This window comes from Budorcas taxicolor, chromosome 5, assembly GCF_023091745.1.
Source record: "Budorcas taxicolor isolate Tak-1 chromosome 5, Takin1.1, whole genome shotgun sequence".
Classification (NCBI taxonomy): Eukaryota; Metazoa; Chordata; class Mammalia; order Artiodactyla; family Bovidae; genus Budorcas; species Budorcas taxicolor.
Genome location: NC_068914.1, coordinates 151,608,120 through 151,635,447, shown reverse-complemented (window position 1 = coordinate 151,635,447; position 27,328 = coordinate 151,608,120). Strand labels below are relative to the sequence as shown.

General features: G+C 50.6%; 1 protein-coding gene across 1 annotated transcript in view; it reads right to left on the bottom strand.

Moving 5' to 3' along the window:
- WNT5B (Wnt family member 5B) overlaps positions 1-27,328 on the bottom strand; it is an 85,264-nt gene that overhangs the window by 48,467 nt on the left and 9,469 nt on the right. The window lies entirely within an intron of this gene.

The window sequence follows — 27,328 nt, the reverse complement described above, 5'->3', positions numbered from 1 at the left end:
TTCCTTTTATGGAAGTTTTTTTTTTTTTTAATATATTTATTAGGCTACGTTGGGTCTTACTTGCACCATACATGTGCTTAGTTGCTCTGAAGCATGTGGGATCTTAGTTCCCTGACCAGGGGGACCAGGGATTGAACCCACAACCCATGCATTAGCAAGGCAGATCTTAACCACTGGACCAACAGGGAGGTCCCAGCAGTTTCTTTTTAAAGCTAAGAGCCTTCTCTTAAATGGAGATATATGATATGCAAACTAAAGCACAGCCTTTCCCCCTCTCCCCTCACCTTCCCACAGTGGCTACTAGACAGGTGCTGATCTCCAAATATTAGTAAAATCTTTTCCTTCTGACTTAGAGAATTTGAACTCAGGTTTTCAAAGCCGGAGAAGAGGGTCAAGGACCTCAGGGAACACCGTGTTCACAAAAAATTGGTGCTGAGTCGTGTCCAACTCTTTGCAACCCCATGGACTGTAGCCCGCCAGGCTCCTCTGTCCATGGGATTTCCCAGGCAAGAATACTGGAGTGATTGCCATTTCCTCCTCCAGGGGATCTTCCCAACCCAGAGATAGAACCCCCATCTGGCAGGCAGATTTTTTACCACTGTCCCCCCTGGGAAGCCCAAAGAATTTTGTTGTTCAATTACTAAGTCATGTCTGACTCTTGGTGACCCCATGGACTGCAGCATGCCAGGCTTCCCTGTCCTTCACCATCTCACGGAGTTTGCGCAAATTCACGTCCATTGAGTCCATGATGCTAGCTAATCATCCCCTCCTCTGCTGCCCTCTTCTCCATTTGCCTTCAGTCTTTCCCAGCATCAGGGTCTTTTCCAATGAGTTGGCTCTTCACATCAGGTGGCCAAAGTATTGGCACTTCAGCATCAGTCCTTCCAGTGAATACTCAGGGTTGATTTCCTTTAGGATTGAGGAGTTTGATCTCCTTGCAGTTCAAGGGACTCTCAAGAATCTTCTCCAGTGCCACAATTCAAAAGCATCAATTCTTCGGTGCTCAGCCTTCTTTATTGTCTCACATCCATACATGATTACTGTAAAAACCATAGCTTTGACTGTAAGGACCTTTGTTGGCCAAGTGATGGCTCTGATTTTTAATACGCTATCTAGGTTTGTCATAGCTTTCCTTCCAAGGAGCAAGTGTCTTTTAATTTCATGGCTGCCATCACCGTCCAGTGATTTTGGAGCCCAAGAAAATGAAATCTGTCACTGTTTCCACTTTTTCCCCATCCATTTGCCATGAAGTGATGGGATCGGATGCCATGAATAACACCCTCTTATTGAGAGATCAGATTTGTAACCAAAACCCAGACCTCCTACAGCTTCTGACAGCAGCCCCTCTGCTCCCAGGACCCTGCTGTGGCCACAGGGCCAGTGGTCGCCCCTCTGCTGCCCTACCCACCCTGCATCAGTTGTCACCCCCTTTAAAAAGCTAATTCTGTGCCTTTACTAGAGGGCAAGACCTAAACTGTGTGCCAACGTGACCCATGAGGAGTCAGGGCTGGGGCTTTGTGGATCCTGGGAAACATAGGATTAGAAATCGGAAGCCAGTGCCCGGGCCACACCTCTATCTCATCTTGTCGAGTTCCTTGTTCAGAGTGGGGAGCAAGTGACAGTTTTTGAAAAGTGAATGTTATCAGACAGAGAAGACCTCATATTTGGATCCATGCCAACTATTAACAACTTAGAATATCTCCAGGGTGAGTGCACAGCTGGGAGAAGAGCAGACATTTCGGTCTCAGATAGAAGATGGGTATTTCCAGACATTGCACCTTTAAATGTCCACACCTGGTCAGTGTCAGCCCTTTCGTCTTTTCCAGGAGTGGCTCTGACATTGCCTGCTGGAGCTGCCTGTACCGAGTGCTGGGTACCACACTCAGCCCCTCCTTCAGTCTAGGGGCAAGAGCAGGAGACACAGCCCCAGATGGGGTATGTTAACGCCACCCCCTGCAAGTAAAACAGAATCCACGTGGAATTCTTCTACCTCCTGTTCATTAACACAGAGACGTGCACATACTTTCTTAAAACAAGACTTAAAAGCATTTTATGAGCTCGTCACCCTTCCACTCTGTGTAAAGGACAAATGCCCCATGTCCTTGTGTGTTCACTTTCATCTATGAGTGTGAACAGCCTCCCGGTCACACATGCCGGGCAGAGTCGAGTGGGACATGGACGCCGCCCCCGGATGCACGGAGTTGGGACCGTGTGCGGCTTCCCAGTGTCACAATTCCTGTTTTCCCAAATCTGGTAGATACTGGACATTTCATTTTAGAAATGGGGAAGGAGGCTTGATGAGAGTGAGAGACTGTGCCCAGGTGATGGCCCCAGGCGTTCCCCATCAGCGAGGAGCCAGATCCTGGTTGTTGAGCTGTTGCTAAGCAACACCGGACACCCAGTCCCACTTCTGAAGGAGCTGAGCGGAGGAAGCACCCTGAATGCTGAAAGTTTTCATTTTGGGGCCTCTCCATGTGGCATGTGGGATCTAAATTTCCTCCAGCAGTGATCTAACCCATGCCCCCTGCAATGGAAGCGTGGAGTCCTAACCATGGGGCCACCAGGAAAGCCCCCTGTAAGTTATTATTACTAGTTAATAAGTTACACTGTGCAGACTCAAACGCTGTGTCCAGCATTTTGCAAGGAGCTGGAAAGCTTGTGTAAAGAGTTGGTCAACGGGGTTAGGGTACCGGTCCCCCAGTGTGTCCCCCGCTGTCCTTCAGCACACGAGCCAGCCCCCCAGCACTGCTGTGTCACAGACACTGCAAACACCTCCACACTGAGAAGTCACAGCCCAACACGCCACACACTCCGGGCTGCCCAACTCACAAAGAACTGAGTTGTGGGAACATGGGCTGTGTTCTTACCACTCAAGGATCAAGGGTCTTGACTTTCCAGGTGTTTTACCTACAGATCCCTCTTGTCCTGAGAGTAAAAGGGTCTAGTAGCTCCCATTGACAACACTTCTGTCTTGCACTCCTTGGTGGACGTAACCAGGCTCACAGTGCTGGCGGAGACCGTCCCCCCCACCCCCATATCAGGGTCTGAGCAATGGGAATGGCACCTCGGGGAAAGAGTTGAGTCCAGATTCATTTTTCACAGCTAGCATGAAATGATTCCACATGGCTTGGGAAGCATTGTTTTCCTGGTCTAAAAAGACCAGGAAAGTATCTACTACAAACATCCGTAATAACGTTTCTCCTTAGGAAATTTTTACCCCAAACGGGCAGTTCTATATGGACACTCATGCACGTTTGTGTTGGAATAGCTACTGACTTCCATTCTGCTTTTTGAGAAATAGTCTCTAAATAGAGAGGAACCCCCAAACTAGTACTGATACTCCTCAGAATCTTTAGTAAAATCACTGAGGCCAAAATTTGACAGATGGGTAAAATAGGGGAATTGTCACAGCTAAACACCTCAAATTCTTAGCCTTCTCAGATGGAAGACAAGTTGCATATGGCTTTCAGGAGACATAAGAGACTTGAGTTTGATCCCTGGGTCAGGAAAATCTCCTGGAGTAGGAAATGGCAACTCACTCCAGTATTTCTGTCCGGAGTATCACTATGGATAAGAGGAGGCTGGTGGGCTACAGTCCATGGGGTGGTAAAGAGTCGGACATGACTGAAGCAACTTAGCATAGCACATTTTAAACTTTAACTTCATGGCTCAAACCCTACTGCTATGAACTACCAAAAAGAAAAGAAAAAAATATTAAAAAGGCATAGCACATTTTAAACTTTAACTTCATGGCTCAAACCCTACTGCTATGAACTACCAAAAAGAAAAGCAAAAGGGCCAACAAGTGTGCCTTGAGCAAACCATATGAAAATACCTAATTAAAGTGACAATTTCTAGCTCTTCTAATTCATTTCAAATGGACAATCTTTAGAATCTTTAAGAGATCTGTGAAAACAGTAAGGCTGAGTTCCGTGGTCTGAACTTTGTCAAGCTCCCAGTTTGCTGCCGCCGGAAGCACAGAAAGGCCTTGGGGAGTTTTGAGCCCAGACAGGATGGACAACTGGGCTTTCCAGCTCCCTGAAGTCCAGATGCCTGTCAAGGGGCGACAGAACAGCGTGACCCACGGGAGAGGCAGCTGGTCTATCTTTCCTCCACACAGGAGGGTCCAGTTCTCAACAGGATCACAGGACCACCACTGGAAATGCACTCCAGTAAGCAGGGCAACAGCCCCGCCCCTTCTTGCTTCAGAATCGAAACCATGTCCACACAAGTTAGGAGACAGGTCACGGGCGGCCCCTTGTGAAACGCAGGGGTGGAAAGTCATTCTCTCCTCCTGGGTTGCTCCTGGACCTCCACCCCCTCTCCCTCAAACCCTCTCCCACCTGTTCACCCTCCCCATGCCCCTGGGCCATGTCCACACCAGTGTCAGAGCCCGGGGTCTGGCCTCATGCTTTCCTTTACCCCAAGTTCACTAGGATTCACTTGAGGGCAGAAAAGTAAAGTACCATTCATACAAAATTCTATGTATTTGTTTTCCACGTGGAGACTACGGCCATCTTTATCCACGGCGCCTGTGAGCTTTGCGTCCGGCCAGCAGGTGGCAGCGTTGTCTGTGAACTGCTGCCCAGTTCTGAGCACCCCACAGAGAACTTCAGAGCGGGAGAACCTCACCCCTCCAGAAAGATGACACGGAATTTTCCAGTTTCAGCCGGGTCAGGGATCCCCGTCCCGGGCACGCCGTTCGTGGAGCAGGTATCAGATGCACCCTGAGGACGGTTCCCTGATGTCGCTGGCGGGAACCAAATGTCACTGTCTAATTTCAGTTTAAGACCATCATATACAAATTAGATTGGCATATTCAGGGGGTTGGAGAAGGCAATAGCAACCCACTCCAGTACTCTTGCCTGGAGAATCCCAGGGACGGGGGAGCCTGGTGGGCTGCCGTCTATGGGGTCGCACAGAGTCGGACGCGACTGAAGCGACTTAGCAGCAGCAGCAGCATTCAGGGGGTTGGGGAGAACAACCTGGGAAAATGTTTACCTTCATACATGGAAATATCCATTTTAACAGGAGGAGCAAAGGTGCTGGCTTTTTTCAACTACAAAACTAGAAAAAAATAGAAGTGCACTGTTTGTGATGAAAAATTCTAGAGCTCCTTGGAAAAGAAACAACTGTTTTAAAATTTGGGGAGTATCAATTCTTTCGTTTGTTTGTTTTTTAATCAAAATGAGTATCTTCTAAAGGAACCCATGAACGTGAGAACGATTAAAAGCCCTGATAAAGCAGCGAGGGTCTCGCATTCCTAGACTCCTCCTGGGGAAAACAGGCATTAGGAAAAGGCAGCAGAAAGTAAGACAAGGAGAAAGAACTTCTGAGCCATGAAATGCCACACGAGGGACACGCTGGGGGCTTCTGCCATCTTGGTCTTGATCATCTGGCCGCAGCAATGGAAGCAAGGCTCCAAAGGGCAGCTGGCACAGACATGGGATAAAAGCGTGGAAGCCGGGAGGTGGCCGTGCCTCGCCAGGCCAGCCTAACGAGGCTCGGCCCCCAGCCTGGTGACACCAAGGTGGTTTTTGGTTAGGAAATGGGAGAAGAGAAAGGAGAAGCTTCTGGAACTCAGGGCCCAGGCCTGCAGCTGATCACCACTCCTGCCAGTGAGAAGGCTGAACGAAAGCAGAAACCCTCTGGGCAGCTCCGTGGACTCTCAGGCCAAAATACATCACTGTCAGCGACCCGCAGAACACACAGATCCAGGGAAAGAACCCAGATAAAGAAAAGAGGGCACAGATCACTCAGGTTAAGCAGAGGGGACCAGGTGAGGTAAGGGCAGAGCCAGCCTGGTCCCCAAGAGGGGCTGGGGGTGCTGCTCATCTCCCCAGAAGGGGCTGGGAGCTTGGGTTTTCAAGAAGAGAGGCCTTCTTCTCTGGTTGTGTCAAATCAGACACCAGACAAAAATTCCAGCTACAGTTCCCAGGCTGGGAGTAAAGTGATATGTTCCCCTGTGAGGTGGTGGGTCTCCTTATAAGGTGGGGGGTCCTCCCTGTGAGGTGTCGGGATCCCTGAGAGGTGTTGGGTCCCCCTGTGAGGTGAGGGGTCCCCCTGAGAGGTGTTGGGTCCCCTTGTGAGGTGAGGGGTCCCCCTGAGAGGTGTCTGGTCCCCCTGTGAGGTGTTGGGTCCCCCTGTGAGGTAAGGGGCCCCCCTGAGAGGTGTTGGGTCCCTCTGTGAGGTGAGGGATCCCCCTGAGAGGTGTCAGGTCCCCCTGTGAGGTGAAGGGCCCCCCCGTGAGGTGAGGGGTTCCCCTGAGAGGTGTCGGGTCCCCCTGTGAGGTGAGGGGTCCCCCTGAGAGGTGTCGGGTCCCCCTGTGAGGTGAAGGGTCCCCCCTGTGAGGTGAGGGATTCCCCTGAGAGGTGTTGGGTCCCCCTGTGAGGTGAGGGATCCCCCTGGGAGGTGAGGGGTTCCCCTGAGAGGTGTCAGGTCCCCCTGTGAGGTGTTGGTTCCCTCTGTGAGGTGAGGGATCCCCTTGTGAGGTGAGGGATTCTCCTGAGAGGTGTTGGGACCCCTGTGAGGTGTTGGGTCTCCCTGTGAGGTGAGGGGTTCCCCTGAGAAATGTCGGGACCCCTGTGAGGTGTTGAGTCCCTCCCTCTGTGAGGTGAGGGGTCCCCCTGAGAGGTGTCGGGACCCCTGTGAGGTGAGGGGTCCCCCTGTGAAGTGAGGGGTCCCCCGTGAGGTGTCGGGTCCCCTTGTGAGGTGAGGGGTCCCCCTGTGAGGTGAGGGGTCCCCATGAGAGGTGTTGGGTCCCCCTGTGAGGTGAGGTGTTCCCTTGAGAGGTGTTGGTTCCCTCTGTGAGGTGAGGGATCCCCTTGTGAGGTGAGGGGTTCTCCTGAGAGGTGTCGGGACCCCTGTGAGGTGTTGGGTCTCCCTGTGAGGTGAGGGGTCCCCCTGAGAGGTGTCGGGACCCCTGTGAGGTGAGGGGTCCCCCTGTGAGGTGAGGGGTCCCCCTGAAAGATGTTGTGTCCCCCTGTGAGGTGTTGGGTCCCTCTGTGAGGTCAGGGGTTCCCCTATGAGGTGTTGGGTCTCTCTGTGAGGTGGGAGGTCTCCCTGTGAGGTGTTGGGTGTCCCTGTAAGGTGTCGGGTCCCCCCCCTCCCAGGCCTCAGTCACTGCTGTCCCCCTCCAGGCCCTCACTGTTGTCAGGACAAAGGTGTTCCCATCCTGCAGGGAAAATCAGCCGGCCTGACAGTGTCCTAGGGATGTTGTGACGGCCCCTATGTCCTGAAGCTCCACTGGCCTGGACTCTGACCCTCAACCCCCAGGAGTGGGGCCTCTGTGCCCTGTCCTGGCTGTGAAGGTCTGGCCGGCACGCGCGAGTCATCCTTCGGTCCCTGGCCCGCAGACCCCGGCACAGTGAGCAAAGCCAGGCGGCCGCACCCACTGTGCACTCACCCCTCGGCTCCCTCTGTCCACTCCCTCCTCCCCACAAAACACAGGGGCCACTTGAAGTAGTCTGTCCGGCCGGGCCGCCTGCTCCCTGACTCCGTGGAGATGGTGACGGGGTGGGCACCACCTGGAGCAGGCAGGCCACAGCCTCTTGCCACCTCCTGACCCTGATGCCTGGAGAGAAAGCCCCACGAGGAGCCCCCATGCCCGGGGGTCAGTCCCCTCTCCCCCATCTGCTCCTCCCCCTGCACCTGCTGGGGACCTCACTGGGCTGCCGAGGAGACCCTATGGGTAAGTGGCTGCCAACACCTTCCCGCCCTCCCGGAGCCTGCCCCCGGCCCGCTGGTGCTAATCCACGCGTAGCTCGGCTCAGCGGCTCCGCTCCCCTAAGCCCCTGATAACGGTTTTACTAAAATCCTCTTTTGATGGAAAAAAACCCCAGCTGGACATTTCAGGCCTTGCACAATGTCCAGGCCTGCGGGTCCCCTTCCCACTTCACAAAGGCCTCTAATCAAGTGGAAAATGTGCTGGAGGCCAGAGGTTGGCTCTGCAATTATTTTTGAAGGGATTACGGAGAAGAATAGGGGCAGCGATGCCCTCCCCACTTTGTTTTCCGCTGGGTCCCCGATGGAGACGCAGGGGGCCGGTGGCAGCCGCCCAGGGTCTTACCTCTCCTTCCCCGGAGGAAGGAGGGCAGCTTTGAACACTGTGATTTCAGGGAGACGGGGAGAGGCTGGAAGCAACACGCAGGCCCTATTCTGACCCCCGTTTAAGCCCCTATTTATAAAGCCACGGTGGGGCGGGCTCCCGTGTGTGGGGAGAGCCCTCATTCATTAACCTCTAACCCTGCTCTGAGTGCAGAGGGGAGGGTCCATACGCTGCGGGGATTGCAAGCATTCAGGGGGCTTCCCAGGCTTTGCAGGGCAGAGGTCATGTTCCCAGTCTTGCCGGGTCTCCTCCCCCTTATTTATATACATTGACCCTTCCCCTCACTCTGAGCAAATATCCAAGAAACTCCTAATGCACAACATGGATAAGAATGCAAGATGTCCACCATTCTTATCAGCCTACTTGGGATCTTTGTTGAGAAATGCACAATACGGAAGGGGATGTGCCCTCCCTGTGCACTGGGAAGGACCTTTTCCGACATCATTCGTACAGGAATATTCCTTATAGATTAACTGCTGAAGATGAACATCTCCGGTTGGCCTTCTGTTTTCATCCTTCTATTTCAGCCTAGAGAAACCTCATCCCTCCAGACCAGCTGGTTAGTGATGTATGCAGATCCCCAGTCAAAAGGACACAATCGCAAATTCCTAAACTCACCCTGGGATGGTCAAGGATTAGGCTGTTTGGCTCTGAGAGGTAGAGGTCAGCATATATTTCAAAATAAATACCAGGCTGAGTGATCATTTTCAGATCCTTTCTTCAAAGTCGCTGAAATGACTTTGGTCAAAACAAACAAACAACAACTACTAACAGCAAGACAACAACCCTGGCCTGTTTTCATTAGTATAAACGACTTGCCAACAAATTCTGCCTCATTGATTTTCCAACGGTCCTGCAGAAAGACCTTAAATGATCAAAAAGTAGATGGGGAGAAACATGACGATTACATTTAGGATATTACACCTAACACGGCGCAGATTCGACCGAGTATTTGATGTTGGCCCTCCTAGTGCCTTTGGTGGGTATGACAGGAGAAAGGGACCACAGTCTGTCTGGATCCGCTGGGGTCCTTGACCCAGATCATGACAAACAGGCTTGCAGAATCACTGCTGCTTGTTATCAAAACTCAACAGCCTTCTCCAGGAATGAATGAATAATCTTCACCCTGCTGGAGAAGAAGATGAACTTTGAGAAAGTGCATGGCAGGAGACAGGGGACCACCTCTGAAGCAGAGCTTGAGGGGGCCTGACTCCCGAAATAAGAGCAAATCACAAGAGAAGCCTGCCTTTCACGGGAGGGCTCTCAAAGCCTCCTCCCCTGACACACTTCCTGAGTCACTGCCCAGAATGCCTGTTTACTGCAGTCCTGGGCTTATCACCCTCATTTTTGGATTCATCGTTCTCCTTACACTTCTCCATCCTTTTAACAAACTCTGCGGAACAAAAGATCAGTTGTTTTCAAAGTCGCTCTTTCAGGACTTCCCTGGGGGTCCAGTGGCTAAGACTGCGTACTCCTAGTACAGGAAGCCTGGGTTCCATCCCTGATCAGGGAACCAGATCCCACATGCTGCAACTAAGAGTTCGCATGCCTCAACTAAAGATGCTGGGTGCTGAAACTAAGACTTGGCACAGCCCCCTACCCCCACCAAAACATATGTTAAAAAAATAAGCCATAAGACTTTCCTGGTGGTCCAGTGGATAAGAATCTGCCTTGCAATGCAGGGGACACAGTTCGATCCCTGGTCCAGGAACTAAGATCCCACATGCCACAGGGCAACTAAGCCTGCATGCCACAATTAAGACCTGACAGCAACCGAAGAAATGAATATTTTTTTAAAAAAATCATCCAGAATAGAAAACTTTGGATGACAAAGCTGCACTTCGACCTCCATCTGAAGCCTTGTCCCTCCCCCCAGGGGCTCTGGTGACAGTGACCGTATCCTTTTGGACCCAACTCCAGCTTTCAGAGTTGCCAACACTAGTGAGGTGATACATACCCCCATTTTGGGGCTGATGATATTATCCTTGGGGCTTCCCCAGTTACTCGGGGGTAAAGAATCTGCCTGCAATGCAGACGCAGGAGATGTGGGTTTGATCCCTGGGCCGGGAAGATCCCCCAGAGGAGGAAATAGCAACCCACTCCAGTATTCTTGTCTGAAGAATCCCATGGACAGAGGAGCCTGGCAAGCTACAGCCCATGAGGTCACAAAGAGATGGACAGAACTGAGCAACTGAGCACTCAGTCTTATCCTTGGTCTGTATAAGATCTTGAAATAAAGCACTAGCCAGCCTGGGTGAGACCCCCAGAGGGTCCAGAGTAATCGGGCCACTGAAGCCCTTTCCCCCAGGCTCCTGCTCCAGAACCTCTCCCAGGTCCCCTCTGGAAGGACAATGAGTCCATCCATGTGGAGGTGACAGTCGAGCGCAGGGCCCATGACGCCTGAACCCAGCTTGATCACTTATGGAGCTAAACTCGCTTAAAGAGTCTGTAAAACCCTGACAAGTATCCCTTCTGACCAACCTGTACAGCATGGGTACACATCATAGGAGCCTGCTGGTTTATTGGGATTAATTGCTAACTAATAGTTAAAATGCTAGAGTTTATGAATGACTTGTTAAAAATACAAATTAGTGTGGGCTCAAGGCTCTCCTTTGCTTAGTAAATATTTATTTGGCAGCAATGGTGGTGGAGGCCCTGGGCCAGGCAGGGGATGGAGGCCCCTTCTCAGTGGGGGAGAAGGAAGAGGCTGAACTGGGAGCCACCTCCAACCTGCACCAGACTGCTCTGCACTGCAGCCAGGACCTGGGGGCCCATGCGGGAGTGCCTCCTGTGTTTTCGGGGAAACAAAGTCAGAGAGGGGGGTCCCTGCTACCAGGAGGGCTCGGTGCAGGAGGCCGGGCTGCAGCCCAGGAAGGGAGCTGAAGTTCACGCAGTCTACCGCCAAGTTCCCTCCAGCCCCAGCTGCTCCCTCAGGTCAGCCAGGCTAGGCTGGACTTTGTCAGCAATGCACAAGCTAAAAGCCTTACGGGAGGCCAGGCTGGCCCAGGTCCCTGACGTCCAAGACGGTTTGCGTTGTCCCTGGCCCCTCCGGTCATTCTGTTTTATTAGAGAAAGCATTTGTGAGAAGGAAAGGAACAATGTAAGGGTTCCTCCTGCCGCTGGAAGCCAGTGAAATGTAGACAGAACCTTGCTGGCTGTGCAGGGCACACTATCTCCATGGGCATCTCTGAGTGGACAGAAGCCCGGGGCACAGGGTCCCTGCGGCCAGGACCCCATTGCCCCAAGATCCCGGAGAGGAAGAAGGTTCAGGGCTCGAACCCAGCCTGAACCCAGGGCTCAGTGAGTCCCAGGATCCGAGATGCTGTCCCGAGGACCGCAACCCTGCCCTTACCTTCCTCAACATGCAGGAAACTCCAGCCCAGCTCACTCACTGCTGCTCTTGGGGGGGCCGCCAGGTACCTTCGTGGGCTCCCAGGACCGCCTGCTCCAAGCCAGACGTGGCTGGACAGAAGCCAACAGCAGCTCTGGGGGCAAGGACGCCAGTGCTGGGGATGGAGAGGGCCCACCAGATCCCAGAAAATCTGGGAGCCACAAGGGCAATGAGGCGGAGAACATGGTCCCAGTGCCCCTGTGAGTGTTTATTCAAAGTGCCTTTAGGGGCTACCCTGGCGGTCCACTGGCTAAGACTCCATACTCCCAAGGCAGAGGTCCTAGGTTCAATCCCTGGTCAGGAAACTAGATCTCCTATGCTACAACTAAAGATTCTGCATGCCACAATTAAGAATCTTGTGTGGCCAAATAAATAAACAAATAAAATTTTTAAAAAAGCAAAGTCCTCCAGTCCTAAACAAAGATCTGTGCTTGTATCAGGGCCAGGCAGGCAGGCAGATAGGTAGATAAATGAGTCTGTCTAGACTGACTTTTTGTTCAACTTTTAATCAGCATCTCCTGAGAAACTGAACTACTTTCATCTCAAAGTGGAATAAAGGAACTCTAGGGAGCAAAGGAGGTCAAAGCCGTGGGGGATCTTTATTTTTATTTTAATAGAAGTTTTTTTTCCTCCCTTGAGGTTTTGCTTATCTGTCCATATATGTGCATAGAAAATATTATTCTTAGAGTCCAGAGTCTGTTCACATTTGTTGTACAGATTCCTAAGGGCAGATAAAAGACAAACAGAGATATATACTTTGATACTAACTGTTGTACTTAGATGGTGTGTTTAGATCTTTCCCATCTAGTTCAGAAGTAATTTGTTTACCACGATGGACCTAAAAATACTTTTAAATACACTATTGAGTTCATCAAAGACAACTTGTAAAAGAGCCCGTAACTTCTCCAGTGAACTCCTAGCAAACATCTTGATGGTCTTGATTTTGCTGGAATTAGACAGAAGTGCTCAGGGGAAACCCCGGGGCTGTGGCCAGTCAGGACCAGGCAGACATGGCTGGACAGAGTATTGCTGGGGACCAAAGACATCAACAGGAGGTCAGCCTGATCTTGAGCAAATCTCGTCCCGCCATTGCCGTTCTCGCTGCCTCTCTTCAAGTCACCCGGTCAGTTTGATCCATCATCCTCTTTTGGTCCATATTTCATAGCCACAGGGCCTGGATTCCACAGGACACAGCTGAGGAAGGTGCACCATTCAGTAACATTCTCCTCCAAGCTCTCTACCAGCTGTCAGTCCAGCTCTGATGGCCACAGGGCTGGAGAAACCTTGTCTCTTTCGATTGTTCCAGAAACTGCTGTTTAAGCACAGTCTAAGGACCCTGAAAGCTCTCCCCTTCCTGCTGCCCAGTGGGCCTTATTGATGTGTTTGGTTGGGTCAGGTCTAGCTGTGGTATGCCGGATTTTTGTTACGTCATATGGGGTTTCATTTGTGGTGCACGGACTCTCTAATTGTGGCACGCGGGCTCAGTTGCTCAATGGCATGTGGGATCTTAGTTCCCTGACCAGGGATCAAACCCACTTCCCCTGCCTTGGAAGGCAGATTCTCAACCACTGGACCACCAGGAGAGTCCCCAGTGGGGCTTCTGGTTTGGTCTCTAGTGTAAGGGTCCCAGGGCATGAACTTCCCTAGTGCAAGCCTGGTGGGCTCCGACCTGTAGCTTAGGGAGCCTTCCTGAAAACATGAGGACACCATCCATCTTGGACAGTTTGATGGCAGACCTCATACTGAATCACCAAGATTTAGAGGTAGTGATTATCCAGTCCCCTGGCTTTAAACTTATTATTTATTTTTTTAAGAAATAGAAGCCTGCTTTTCTAGAGAAATCGTGTGCTGATGCAAAAGAAATAAAAATTACGTGTGTAGTTGAAACTTGGGGAGGGGAAGAGACCTCCAAACTGGCCCCTCAGTAAGAACTGTTTTCATAAACCACTTGTCTAGCCCAGGCAGTCCTCTATGTTAGACAAGGAAATGGGTCCACAGGGAGGTCAGGCCCGTTTCCAGGTCCCGGAGTTAGTGACCAGTCCAATCCCCTGAGGCTGAATTCTCTGCCCTTTCCACGGGAACACCCTGTCTTTGCGAATCTATTCTGAACCTCCTGAATTCCATGTGGCAACATTAAGCCACAAAAATGACTGACTCTGTCCTCATTAGAGACTCACCCCTGCTCATTCCCTGAGGATAACTTTTCAGTTCTTTGTGCCACATTAACTCCGATCGGTAACTGTGAATTCCCTCTGGCAGAGGTAACATAGGTCAGATTCCATTAGACACATTATCAGCAAAAAAAAAAAAAAAAAAAAAAATTTTTTTCAAACCCAGCTCATGGTCTACAAACTCCAGTAAAATTTAATCAGCGAGCGTTTAGTACTAAACTACTAAAGAATCTGGATAGTGTTTTGAGTTTTACTGTGGAGAGATTTGCCTGTATTGTATCTGTTGGCCTGTATTGGAAGATTTGATCATCCAGACAGCAGTGGACATCCAAGCCCTCCACCAGAAACATGGCCAGATGTCACAGAATCCATCATGGGGACACCCCAGCCAGGACCCTGAGGAGTCCATCCCCTGCTCCACTTCCCTCCCCAGGCAGTCAGATAAGATATGCAATTTGCTACCCTGGCTCAGGGCCCCTAGAGCCCCCATGGCCCCCACAGGCCCCCTCTCTGGGATGGGCTCTGAGACCCCAGCTTCATCAGTAAGGAGCTGGATTATTGACAAGACTGGATGACTTGTTGTTTTAGTTGCTAAGTCACGTCCGACTCTTTTGCAACCCCATGGACTGTGCCCTGCCAGGCTCCTCTGTCCATGGAATTCTCCAGGGAAGAACACTGCAGTGTGTTGCCAGTTCCTCCTCCAGGGGATCTTCCCGACCCAGGGATCAAACCCAAGTCTCCTGCTTGGCAGGCAAATTCTCTACCACCGAGCCACCTGGGCAGCCCACTGGAAGACTTACTAAAGCAATACTGTCCAAGGCAGTTCAAAAGAAGAGAAGATATGAGAAGTGGAAAGAGATGTACGTGCATATATGAAACAGGGGCAGGCAGAGGTGGGTATGGGATGGGGGTTGGCACCCTGTGAAGGCTCCTGGAACCAGGGGTCCCTCTGACTCATCCCTGCATCCCTGGAAGGGGGTTGAGGGGAGGGGAGCGCTGCAGTTTCAGGAAGGACCAGTCGCGAGAGCAACTGCAATGAAAGGGAGATTGCAGGAACGAGGAAGCCGTCCATACAGGGTATAAACTCAAGGCCAAGATCCAAGCAAAACATCGAACTGCAAAGAAAAAAAATAACAGAAACATTTCAGATGACAAACTTGAGACTCTGAGGCGGCTCCTCAGATCTGCCTTTCACGCTCGACAGCCAGAATTGGAGCCCTGTCATCTCCAGACACTGTGTCGGGGATGCGCCGGGCCCTGGGTACAGAGGGACCCGGCCCTCGGCACAGAGGGGCACCAGACCCCGTGTACAGAGGGACCCGGCCTGCCATGCAGGGGTTGGGGCAGGGACAGGTGTGTGGGGGCCGGTGCACCCCCTACTCGGGTTTCTCAACCATCAGCTTGCACTTGGAACCTGGTACTAGAACAGTTCACGCTGGGACGCTCCCTGAACTCTTGCCCTGGTCTCCTGGCACTTCTTACCTTGCAAAGGGAGGGAAATTTAACAGCACAAAGAAAACAAGGGAGAGAGGATGAAATAATTGTGAAAGCACTTGTTAGCACTGAGTCACGCACACACACGCCTGGGAGTGGTAAGGGGACCGTGTGTTCTGTGACACGTCTGACCTCAAGGGGTGGCCAGGCTCAGCTAAGGCTGAGAAGCCAGCCAGGGTCTAAACACCAGGGGCTTTTCAACACCGCCGTACCACATGGTGGTGGTGGTGGCAGCTCAGTCACTCAGTCGTGTCTGACTCTGTGCAGCCCCATGGACTCTAGCCCGCCAGGCTCCTCTGTCCATGGGATTCTCCAGGCAAGAACACTGGAGTGGGTGCATTCCCTTCTCCCAGGGATCTTTCTGATCCAGGGATCATACCCATGTCTCCTGCTTTGGCAAGCGGATTTGCAACTACTAGACCACCAGGGATGTCCCCCTTGAGGAGTGTTTAAAAGTAAAAGTCGCTGGGTACTTTCCCAGACCTGCCGATCAGAACCCCTGTGGGTGGGGCTCCGGGATCTGCCAGGATTCTCAAAACATCCCAAGGAATCAATCCAACACAGACATCTTGGTCTCGGTCCACCGTAAGATCACTCTTAACGGTGAGGTCCCGTGATAGATCGCTGTAACAGAAGCTGAAGCTAAGGCCCCACAGAACAGGCCCCAAGCAGGGGCTGTGAGTGTTGGGAGCTGGGTGGATGGGACCATCATGGAAGTGGAGCTGAGTGGGGACAAGGGTGGGAACTGGAACCCGGGCTCGAGGCCGAGAAGCCAAACGCCTGGCCGGAAGACAAAGCCCTTGAGTGGGAATGATGGGAGAGGTCGGAGAGGTGGGTTGAGACCAGCTTCACACACTCATTCATTCATTCATTCACTGTGTAAACTTATTTGGAAATAGGATCTTTATAGAGGTGATCAACTTAAAGCGAGATCATTACGATGGGCTTTAATCCAATGTGACTGGTGTCCTTATGAAAGGGGGAAATCAGGACACAGACAGACATGCCTGGTGGGGGGGAAACGATGCAGAGACACGAGGTGGGGTGCCAGGGGAAGGTGGGGGGATCAGAGTGTGAGTCTATAATCCAAGAACCTGCAGACTGCTGCCAACCACCAGGAGCAGGGACGGGGCCTGGACAGATCCCGCCCCATCCCCCATGGCCTCAGAGGAGCCCATCCAGAAGAAGCTTTGATCTCAGACCACCAGCCTCTGGATTGGGAGATGATTGATAGAATTTGTGTCTATTTCAGCCCCCAGCTTGGTGCTGGTGCTCAGTCGCTACAGCCCCTGGAAAGCGATGTGAGCAGTAGTGGCAGAAGCAGCAGAGGGAGGTTGTGGAGTCAAGCCCTGCCTGCCCATTTTCTGGACTTCAGGGTTAACCAGTTAATTATGCACCCAGGGGTGCCGGGAACCCCTTGCTGAGTATCATCCAGTGTCCATAAATATGTGCTGGGTAGTTCATGAGATGTCGGGGGACCAGGAGGCATAAAGAGGGATTCTTGGGGAGCACAATGGGACGTGTGGTGGGACTGAAGTTCCCAGATGAGGGGACATCTCAGGGAGAGACCCCGAGAGGTAGCTGACACAGGAGGGACCCTTGGGAGGGAAGTCTGGGCAGAGATAAAGCTTCAGGAATCGTCCATCCAGAGAGAACAGACCAGATACAGTCAGAAAAAATTATATAGGAGAAGAAAAGAGTGTAGTTTAGGGTCTCAGAAAAGAACAGAGGAAGGAGAGAGGATGTGACCAGTGGCCCAAGCTCAGGAGGAGGACGCAGCTGCGGCACACCTGGACCGGGATGCAGGTCTCACACGTGTCACATTATTCCCTGCCCAGGTAACTACGGTTCTTTCTTTTCTTTCTGTGTGTGTGTGTTTTAATATTTATTGGGCTGTGCTGGATGTTACTTGAGGCATGAGGGATCTTTGATTTTAGTTGTGACAAGCGGGATTTAACTCCCAGACCAGGGATGGAACCGGAGCCTCTGCCTCGAGAGGGAGGAGTCTTAGTCACTGGACCACCTAGGAAGTCCCTGGGTCTTTATCTCTTTTTTTAAATAATCTTGCTTATTTATGTTAGTTATTTGAGCTGCGCTGGGGCTTTGTTGCTGCATGCAACCTTTCTTTAGTTGCAGAGAGTAGGGGCTACTCTCTGGCTGTGCTGCACAGGCTTCTCATTGCAGTGGCTTCTCCTGTTGCAGAGCACGGGCTCTAGGGCACATGAGCTTCAGTGGTTGCAGCCCAGGGGCTCAGTAGTTGCAGCTCCTGGGCTCTAAAGCACAGGCTCAGTAGTTGGGGTGCATGGGCTGAGTTGCGTTATGACATGTAGGATCTTCCCTGAACTAGGGATCAAACCTGTGTCCCCTGCATTGCAAGGCAGACTCTTAACCACTGGACCACCAGGCAAGCCCTCTTTCTTTTTTTTAAAAAACATAAATCCACGGAAAGTCTTGAATGGTTTTAAATGGAGTAGCTTTTTAATTTCTTAAATTCATAAGAACATTCTAGGGGGGGAAAAAAGTGCATTGTTAATCCTGGCTGTTTCAACAGCAACCCTCACCTGACAAGCTCAAAGAGCACAGCATCAAGCAGAGAACCTAGTAGCAAGTATTACCTCCCTCCTGTCACAGGTGAGAACACTCAGAGAACTACTGATCTGTAGCCCAGAAAACGGGGTTCAGGCGAAGGGCTGGGATCTGACTCCTGGGCAAATATTTGAATCAAAGCACCAGCGGATTGATTTGTCTGCTCACTCATTCGACACGTTGCTGACCGGCTGGCACTGCCCTAGGAACACAGAGATGAATCAGATCATCAGGGCACTTCAGACAGGCACATGGTTGGGTAATTTTTTCTTTTTTTTTTTTAATGTTGAAGACCTTAACTAGAGAAACTTTAAAAAACAATACTCTTCCACTGATGGATGACTGGATAAACGAAATACGGTACATGCACACAGTGACACATGGATGAGCCTTGAGGACCTTGCGCTGAGAGAAACGAGCCAGGCTCAAAAGGACGAGGGCAGCACGATCCCACTTATCTGAGGTCCCAAGAACAGGTGAGTTCACAGAGCCAGAAAGCAGCGGGTGGCTGCCTCGGGCTGGGGGAGCGGAGGGGGAGCTGGGGTTGAACGGAGACCGAGTCTCAGCTTGGGAAGATGAGAAAGTTCTGGATGTGATGGTGGTGACAGTGCCCGACAGTGTGAGTGTACTTCCAGCCGCAGAACTGTTCACCGAAAAGTGGTTACAAGGGTGAATCTCACATCACGTGCGAGTTGCTGCAATAACGTCTGTGAACCTATCAGGTAACTGAATACATGGATTTCTTTTCCCCCCAGGAGACTCTATAAGAACACAAAGCTTTTCAGCTCCCCAAGTTGCCAAGTTCTTATGCTTCCAGATTCCGTGCTGAAAGGAAAGCATTCTGCTTTCTCCTACCCAGTTTGAGAGTCTCCCAGGTGGCACTAGCAGTAAAGAATCCAATGCAGAAGGTGCAAGATACACGGGTTCCATCCCTGGGTCGGGAAGATCCCCTGGAGAAGGAAATGGCAACCACTCCAGTATTCTTGCCTGGGAAATCCCATGGGCAGAGGAGCCTGGTGGGCTACAGTCCATGGGGTCACAGCGACCAGGGACACTGCCCTTTCATTTACCTTATGTGTCACCACCAACAGTAACTATTAACACTGGTCTAACAACTGGCATTCCCAGCTTCCTTTCAATACACCAAGAAGAGCTCAAAAAACAAAAGCAAACAAACAAAAAGCCATACACCAAGAAGATGTGATTGACCAAATTCAAGTAAGAAACCTGTTATTCTAGGACACACTACATATTTTAAAGTTTTTATCACAATTAATTAGCATTTGCATCATTAAAAGTAACTTTTGGGTTTTACTTTATTACATGCTCACTGTCAGAAACATTAGAAACTAAGAATTAGAAACGGGAAGAAACAGCACTTCAAATTCTATCACGTGGAACTTCCCTGGTGGTCCAGCGGCTAAGACTCTGCGCTCCCACTGCAGCGGGCCTGGGTTCCATCCCTGATGTGGAAACTGGATCCCACATGCTGCATCTAAAACCTGGCACAGCCAAATAAATGAGCAAATACTTTTGAAAACTCTATCACCTAGAAACTAACACAACTTTGTAAATCAACTGTACTTCAATGAAAACAAACAAAACCCATCTCCCAGAGAGAACCACGACTCCCACTTGGCCACAGCACTTTTAGCTGAGTTTGTCCTCTGTTCAACTTTCTGAAGCTCAACCGCCTGTGTGGAATCTACCATCCTCCCCAGTTACAAGTGGCAAGTGCAGTCCAGAAGGACGGGTGGGGCAACTCCCAGCACCTCACAGTCTGCAGGGAAATCAGAATCAGCCTCCGATCCTCCTGGGCTGTCTGCACCTCCTGCACGTCCAGTAACTATCTGGACTGTCAGAGCCATTGCCGACCTCAGCCACTGGCTGAAAACACAGCCTCCTCTGAGATGGTTTCCGTTATTGGGATGTTTAAGAGTCAGCCAGAGCCTGGCCTGGGTGCTGAGTAAACATCTGGGTGAGGGACTCGCCAGAGAGCCACCCAGCAGCTGGGGGCCATATGGGCAAGGAGCCTCCCAGCCGGCAAGGCCTCCCTCCTCCTCCTTGCACCCCCTGCTCCCTGCATCCCTCCCCCTGCACCCCCCCCCTTCTCCCTGCACCCCTCCTCCCTTCATCCTCCTCCTCCTTGCATCCCTTCTGTGGACGGAGAGTGGTGGCCAGGCTTCTCAGTCCTTCTGCACAAAGCACACGGTTCTAGGAAGCCACCGTCCGTCAAAGTCGACACTCCAGGACATTCTATCACAGCCTAACAACTCTGAAATGCGAATTTCAGTGCTGTCAGCCAGGCACACTTCAGTGACAGAACTGTCCCTGCTTCTGAATGAGAGAATCTGGTCACCATTGTTCCCACTGTTGTCACTTCAGCTGAGCAGGGTCCACTGTTGGTGCCTCACGCGCTGAGGCTCGCTGCTGTTTAAATGCTTCCAAAAAAGATGACACACCAAATCAGAGAGACTGTAGTCCCCAGAGGGGCGTGAGAATAGCACAACAGAATATATTAGCACATTTCACACTAGTAAACACAATGTCATTGGAGGATTGACCAGCATTCCATACTTTATTGCAAAGTGATAACCAAAGGGCTCGTGGGACCTAAGACAGGAAGGCACCCTGGTGAAGCTGGGCCATTTCCTACTGAGATAGTCATCACAGGCCAAACAAGGCACCGGGGCGAGAGGAAGGGACAGCTCCCTTGGAACCGACAGGAGACACCACAAAGCAAGAGAGGTAGACATCCATCATTTCCTGGGGCTGTCTAAAAGGCCTCGTGTCATAGGAGTGTTCACTGGAAGGACTGACGCTGAAGCTGAAGCTCCAGTACTTTGGCCACCTGATGTGAAGAGCTGACTCATTGGAAAAGACTGATGCTGGGAAAGATTGAGGGCAGGAGCAGAAGGGGACAACAGAGGATGAGATGGTCGGCTGGCATCATCGCCTCGATGGACATGAGTTTGAGCAAGCTCTGGGAGATGGTGAAGGACAGGGAAGCCTGGTGTGCTACAGTCCACTGGGTCGCAAAGAGCAGGACACAATTAGCCACTGAACAGCAACAATTTTCTCACGGAGCCCCCAGGCTCCAAGAAATACTGGCTCATTCCACTGAGAGAGTAGCTAAGTCCAAACAGCACAATGAAGTTCATATTCCAACGTCCTGGGAGCCATTAGAGAAGACAAAACAAATACATTGACAGGAGACTAGTTGTACTTCCTTCTTAAACAACCTCACAATGACCCCTCAAAGTGAGTTCTCAGCCTCCTTCAGAAACGAGGAAGTTGAAGTTCAGACAAGTTCAATGCCACTCCCCAGGTATCCGTGGTAAAAAAATGCCTCTGCCCCGTAACATATGTCTTTGCTTTCTTTGTTTCTCCTTCAAGGCAGGGATTGTCTTAGCCGTGTCTGCTTCAGCAGCACCTAGCATAGCATTTTGCCACAAAGTAGAATAAAGAGTCCTCGAATTAAGTCATCTGTTTCAAAGAACCCCTCAGGTTACAGCATCTTTGGCATTTTGAGTGGCTAACTCCACTGCATTGAACAGCATGGTGAGGAAAAGATGCCAAAAGAAATTAGGAGAAGAAAGCGTGCTTGGTTGCAGAGCCTGGAAAGGGGTGGCCGAAAGCCAGCAAGCGGAGACCCTCGTGGGTCCGTGAATCTGTGTCATGAAGCATTTCTTCTCACCTGCCTCCCACACCCTGAGCCTGAACACAGGATGTACGGCTACCACGGAGCTGGCGGAAACTGTTCCCGGGGCACACGCCGAGAACGTGACATGAGAGGTGCCCACAGGCTCCTGCAGCTCGGAAATGACCACATGTGGAGAAGCAGGGGTCAGAGACCTCCAGAGACCATGGGACCCATCCACTGGGAGGCATGTGTGGAGAAAAGATCAGGGATCAGGACTGAAAGAAAACATCCCTGGGGGGGCCAACGCTAGGTGGCCTGGACACTGTGTCGAAGCCCCGGAATTATTCCTGCTCCCAGGCCCTGGGTGTCCCTCTGCCCCTTGAGTAAGACCTCTTCTAAACACAGCCTAATAAAATATGAAACTGAACTTCCCATAGCACAGATTCCGACAACAGGAAATTAACACCGCTAGAGCATTAGTAAGTAATTATTCATTGGTGGTTAAGTGGTTAAGAATCTGCCTGCCGATGCAAGGGACACGGGTTGAATCCCTGGTCTGGAAGATCCCCCATGCTGCCGCAGCAACCAAGCCTGTGCACCACGACTACAGAAGCCTGTGCTCTAGGGCCCGGGAGCCGCAACTAGTGAGCCCATGAGCCGCAACTACTGTAGCTGGTACGCCCTCGAGCGTGCGCTCCACAGCAGGAGAAGCCACTGCTGCGAGAAGCCCTTGCACTGCAATGGAGAGGAGCCCCCGCCTCGTCGCAACTAGAGAAAAGCCTGCGTGCAGCAACGAAGACTCAGCACAGCCAAAAATAAATAAATAAATATTTTTTTAAATGGAAAAAAAAAAAAGAAAACCAAGTCCTAACAAGACCTACAGGAAAGATGGTGTTTGAGTCCTGCCAAGTTAAAGTCTGTGCTGTGAACAGACCCATGCTAAGTGCCACCCGACTGACACTGGCACCAGTGATCAGCCAGTAATGTAACTGTCTACCAGAACAAGACACCACACACTTTAGACACCCCCTCCCCTGCCCCCGCCCATGCACAAAGCAGAGAGGGAATGCACAGAAAACAAATATCAACATGGCAGACTTCAACCAAACCATAACAAAAACTGCATTAACTGATCCAAAGGTAACATCCCCAGTGGTAGGAATGCTGACATCACGTACCCCTGAGAGGACGACACAGCATCCCCTCTGAGTATTTCTGTCTGACATGCACAACCACCACCTGCTCAAGAGAAAAAAAAAAGGAGCAACCCACACTGGCAGGGAGAGGGGGGAGACGTATGCACACACCCGACTGTCGAGGTCAAGGAGCACAAAAGGGACAGTGTTACTGACTGGAGGACACTGAGGGGACATGACGACCAAATTTCATGTGAGACTCAGGGCTGGGCTGGACCAGGGGCCAGAAAAAGACATTAGGGAGAAGCTGGTGAAATTGGAAGCAGATCTGTGAAGCACTTAATAATACTGTAGCAATGTGAATTTCCTGCAGTTGGAATCTGTGCTATGGTTATGTGAAAAGGTTAACACTAGGGGAAACAAATATTTTTGCAACATTTCTGTAAGTCTAAAATGATTTCAAAACAAAAAGTTGAAAGACTGTATTCACTTAAATGTAAATAGACTAAGCAGGACAATTAAAAGACAGGGACTGTCACATTAATCAAAGTCTAGAACAATGGAAACAGTGACAGACTATTTTCTTGGGCTCCAAAATCACTGCAGATGGTGACTGCAGTCATGAAATTAAAAGACGCTTGCTCCTTGCAAGAAAAGCTATGACCAACCTAGACAGCATATTAAAAACCAGAGACATTACTTTGCTGATAAAAGTGGTTTTTCTAGTAGTCATGTATGGATGTAAGAGTTGGACCAATAAGACAGCTGAGCGCCAAAAAATTGATGCTTTTGAACTGTGGTGTTGGAGACGACTCTTGAGAGTCCCTTGGACTGCAGGGAGATCAAACCAGTCAATTCTAAAGTCCTGAATATTCATTGGAAGGACTGATGCTGAAGCTCCAATACTTTGGCCACCTGATGAGAAGAACTGACTCATTGGAAAAGACCCTGATGCTGGGAAAGATTGAAGGCAGGAGGAGAAGGGGACAACAGAGGATGAGATGGTTGCATGGCATCACTGAATTGACGCACATGAGTTTGAGCAAGCTCTGGGAATTGGTGATGGACAGGGAAGCCTGGTGTGCTGCAGTCCATAAGGTCGCAGAGAGTTGGACAGGGCTGAGCAACTGAACTGAACTGAGAATAACCTAAATGTCCATCCAAGGTGAATTCAACGGTATAGGTATAACACAGCAATCAAAGGAAATGATCTATTAATAACCTCAGCAACAAGGAAAAATCTCATAGATTTCAGCAAAAGAAGCTGAACACCAAAGAGCTGAAACGAAAAACCAAATTATTCTGGTGTAATTCTGTTTATGTGAAATTCTGGGCTCATTCAATTGTGTCTGACTCTTTGCTATCCCATGGACTGTAGCCTGCCAGGCTCCTCCATCCATTGGATTCTCTAAGTAAGAATACTGGAGTGCATTGCCATTTCCTACTCTAGGGGATCTTCCCAATCCTGGGATTGAACCCAAGTCTCCTGCATCTCCTGCTTGGCAGGTGGATTCTTTACCACTAAGCCACCTGGGACGCCCCTATGTGAAATTCTAGAACAGGCAAAACTAGAATGACATCAATCATATCAGTGTTTGCCTGACTGTCGGTGGGTGTTAGCATGGAGAGACTCGGGGACCAGGGGATTTTCCAGGAAAACAGACATCTCTTGTTTGGTGATGCAGTTGCATGAGTTTGTCCAAATTTATTAAACTACACTCTTAACAAGGTATGAATTTCATTGCATGCAAATGATACTTCAATGAAATTGACTGAAAGAAAAAGTAAGGGACTTCCCTGGTGGCCCAGAGGTTAACACTCTGCACTTGCACTGCAGGGGCCACGGGTTTGATCCCTGGTCAGGGAAGTAGGATCCTGCATGCCATTCAGTGTAGACAGAGAATAAATAAATTAAAAAATAAAAAGTAAGCCCCCCCACCCCCATCATACAGTTATGGCAATACTGGGCAGCAAGTGAAGAAACAGAAGCCTGAATGAATGAAGATTATGAGTTTTGACACCGCCAAGACTTTCCCCAGCCTCCAGATACAAACAGCTCAGGACATTTCTTCAAAAGCAGCCTTGCAGGTTTCACCAATAAAACCTAGAGGCCACTTAAGGCTCTTCCTCAGCGCCTGGCATAGTCAGCCATGTACCTCCACGATCTCACTTGAAAGAAAACACCCCCAATCTGTCTGGCAAGGTTGAGACCAGGATTCTACTGATTTGGTTCCTGTAGAGCAAGTGACACCTGAAAATGCAGTCGCTGCGGTCGGATTACCGTGGAGCTGACATGTTTATGTAGTTTACTGATGGCACACCTAAGTGTGAAAGTAACACCATCGCGACCCCTTCTCTCCGGACACAACCTGGCTTCTGATGACGTCAGCAGAGCCAGTCCCTGGGAACTGCACAGGAGTAATTTATGTGGTTGTCCTTCCCCAGCGGCTCAAAGAATCTGCCTAAATCAATCCCTGGAGAAGGAAATGGCAACCCACTCCAATATTCTTGCCTGGAGAAGCCCACGGATAGAGGAGCCTGGCGGGCTACAGTTCGTGGGGTTGCAAAGAGTCAGACACAAATGAGCGACCGACACACTCTCACTAGAAGCATAACTGGTCTTCCCAGGTGGCACTAGTGGTAAAGAACCTGCCTACCAAGCAAGAGACATGAGAGACTCAGGTTCAATCCCTGGGTCGGGAAGATCCCCCGGAGGAGGGCATGGCAACCCACTCCAGCATTCTTGCCTGGAGAATCCCATGGACAGAGGAGCCTGGCAGGCTACAGTCCATGGGGTCACAAAGAGTTGGACACGACTGAGCAACTGAACACACATTAAGTAAGTAAGTAAAGTCACTCAGTCGTCTCTGACTCTTTGTGACCCCATGGACTGCAGCCCACCAGGCTCCTCAGTCCATGGGATTCTCCAGGTAAGAATACTGGAGTGGGTTGCCATTTCCTTCTCCAGGGGATCTTCCCAACTCAGGGATCGAACCCGGGTCTCCCGCATTGGAGGCAGATGCTTTAACCTCTGAGCCACCAGGGAAGCCCTGAACACACATTAGGAGCATAATTAGTGTGAACATCTGCCAGGCGGGACTTTCTACAGGCAACACCCTGCTAGGTGCTTTCCATGCGTTTAGTTAAATCCTCTCAATGGCCTCTAAGGACTCTCTTAAATTGAGATTGTTTTAAAACAGTTATTTATTTGTTATTATTTTTGGCTGCGCTGAGTCTTGGCTGGAGCCGGGGCTGCTGTCCGGTTGCTGTGTGCAGGCTTCTCATTGTGGTGGCTTCTCTTGTGGCAGAGCACAGCCTCTAGGGCGTGTGGACTCAGGGATCAGACCCACGTCCCCTGCATTGGCAGGTGTCTTCTAAACCACTGGGCCCCCAGGGTAGTCCTCTAAGGATTTTAATATTTATTTTTATTTATTTGGCTGTGCCAGGTCTTAGATGTGGCACACCGGACCTTCAGTTGCAGCATGCAGGATCTAGTTCCCTAATCAGGGACAGAACCAGTGCTCCCTGCATTGGAAGCATGGGGTCCTAACCACTGGATGGCCTGGGAAGTCCCACTGCTGCTGAGTTTTCCTATTGGGCTGCAGAAGTTGATTTCTTAAGCACTGCATGTAGAGATCAGACTTAATCATTCATGATAAATACATTCATGTTAATGTTGATGACTTTTTTTTTTCCAGAAATACTTTCCAATGCCAAGACAGTTACACAGGAAAATATAAAATGGGGTGGGGGTGGGGGGGAAGCATGGCTCTCTAGTTACAGGGTGTAAATTCTTCCTGAAACTTTGGGATAGGGTTTAGCCTCAGCAGACAAGCTCCTACAAAAGTTTTCAAAGACTCCTAGAAACAGAGAAACGAGAAGCCCAGTGCCAGGCGGGAGTCACTGTCAAGTCACCTGGGGCTGTTTTGTGTCTGGGTCACCTTCCCACTCTGATGAACAGTGCCTCACGTTGGGTGGAAGCCACTTTCACGCACACGGTCTCACTTAATTCCACAACTTGTGAGGTAGGCACGAAGGGCACGTTGTGAACCCATTGGCTCATTAATTTGTCAATACTGTTCAGTTCAGTTCAGTTCAGTTCAGTTCAGTCGCTCAGTCGTGTCCGACTCTTTGCGACCCCATGAATCGCAGCACGCCAGGCCTCCCTGTCCATCACCAACTCCCGGAGGTCACTCAGACTCTCATCCATCGAGTCTGTGATGCCATCCAGCCATCTCATCCTCTGTCATCCCCTTCTCCTCCTGCCCCCAATCCCTCCCAGTATCAAAGTCTTTTCCAATGATTCAACTCTTTGCATGAGGTGGCCAAAGTACTGGAGTTTCAGCTTTAGCATAGTAACAATGTTGATTTCGGGGCTTCTCAGAGAATCCACTCAGACCAGGTCCTTCAAGGGAGATTCGCAGAGCCTGGAAAGTGGAGCTCTTGTGAAGAGCTTGTGAAGGCAGCTGTCATGGAGGTATATTTTCACATCTCCTTCGTCTCCTCACTGTCAAAGCAAACCAAGGTACAAACACGCAGTTCTTCTGGATCAAATTCTGAGCAGGTCCTGGAGCATCTGGGTGACGACCCCCTGACACCTTCACTTTGTTCAGTGAAGAGTTAAAGAAAGGGGGCTGACCCTGGATGGCCCTAATTCACACAAACCATCACAGTGGATTTTCAGGATAAATAACCCTAGGAGCTGGCCTTTATTATCCCTGTCTACAGGACGAAGAACGGGGAGCTCAGAAAAGGTCAGGAGTTGGGGTGAGGTCCTCAAGTGTGAATGGCTGAGTTGGG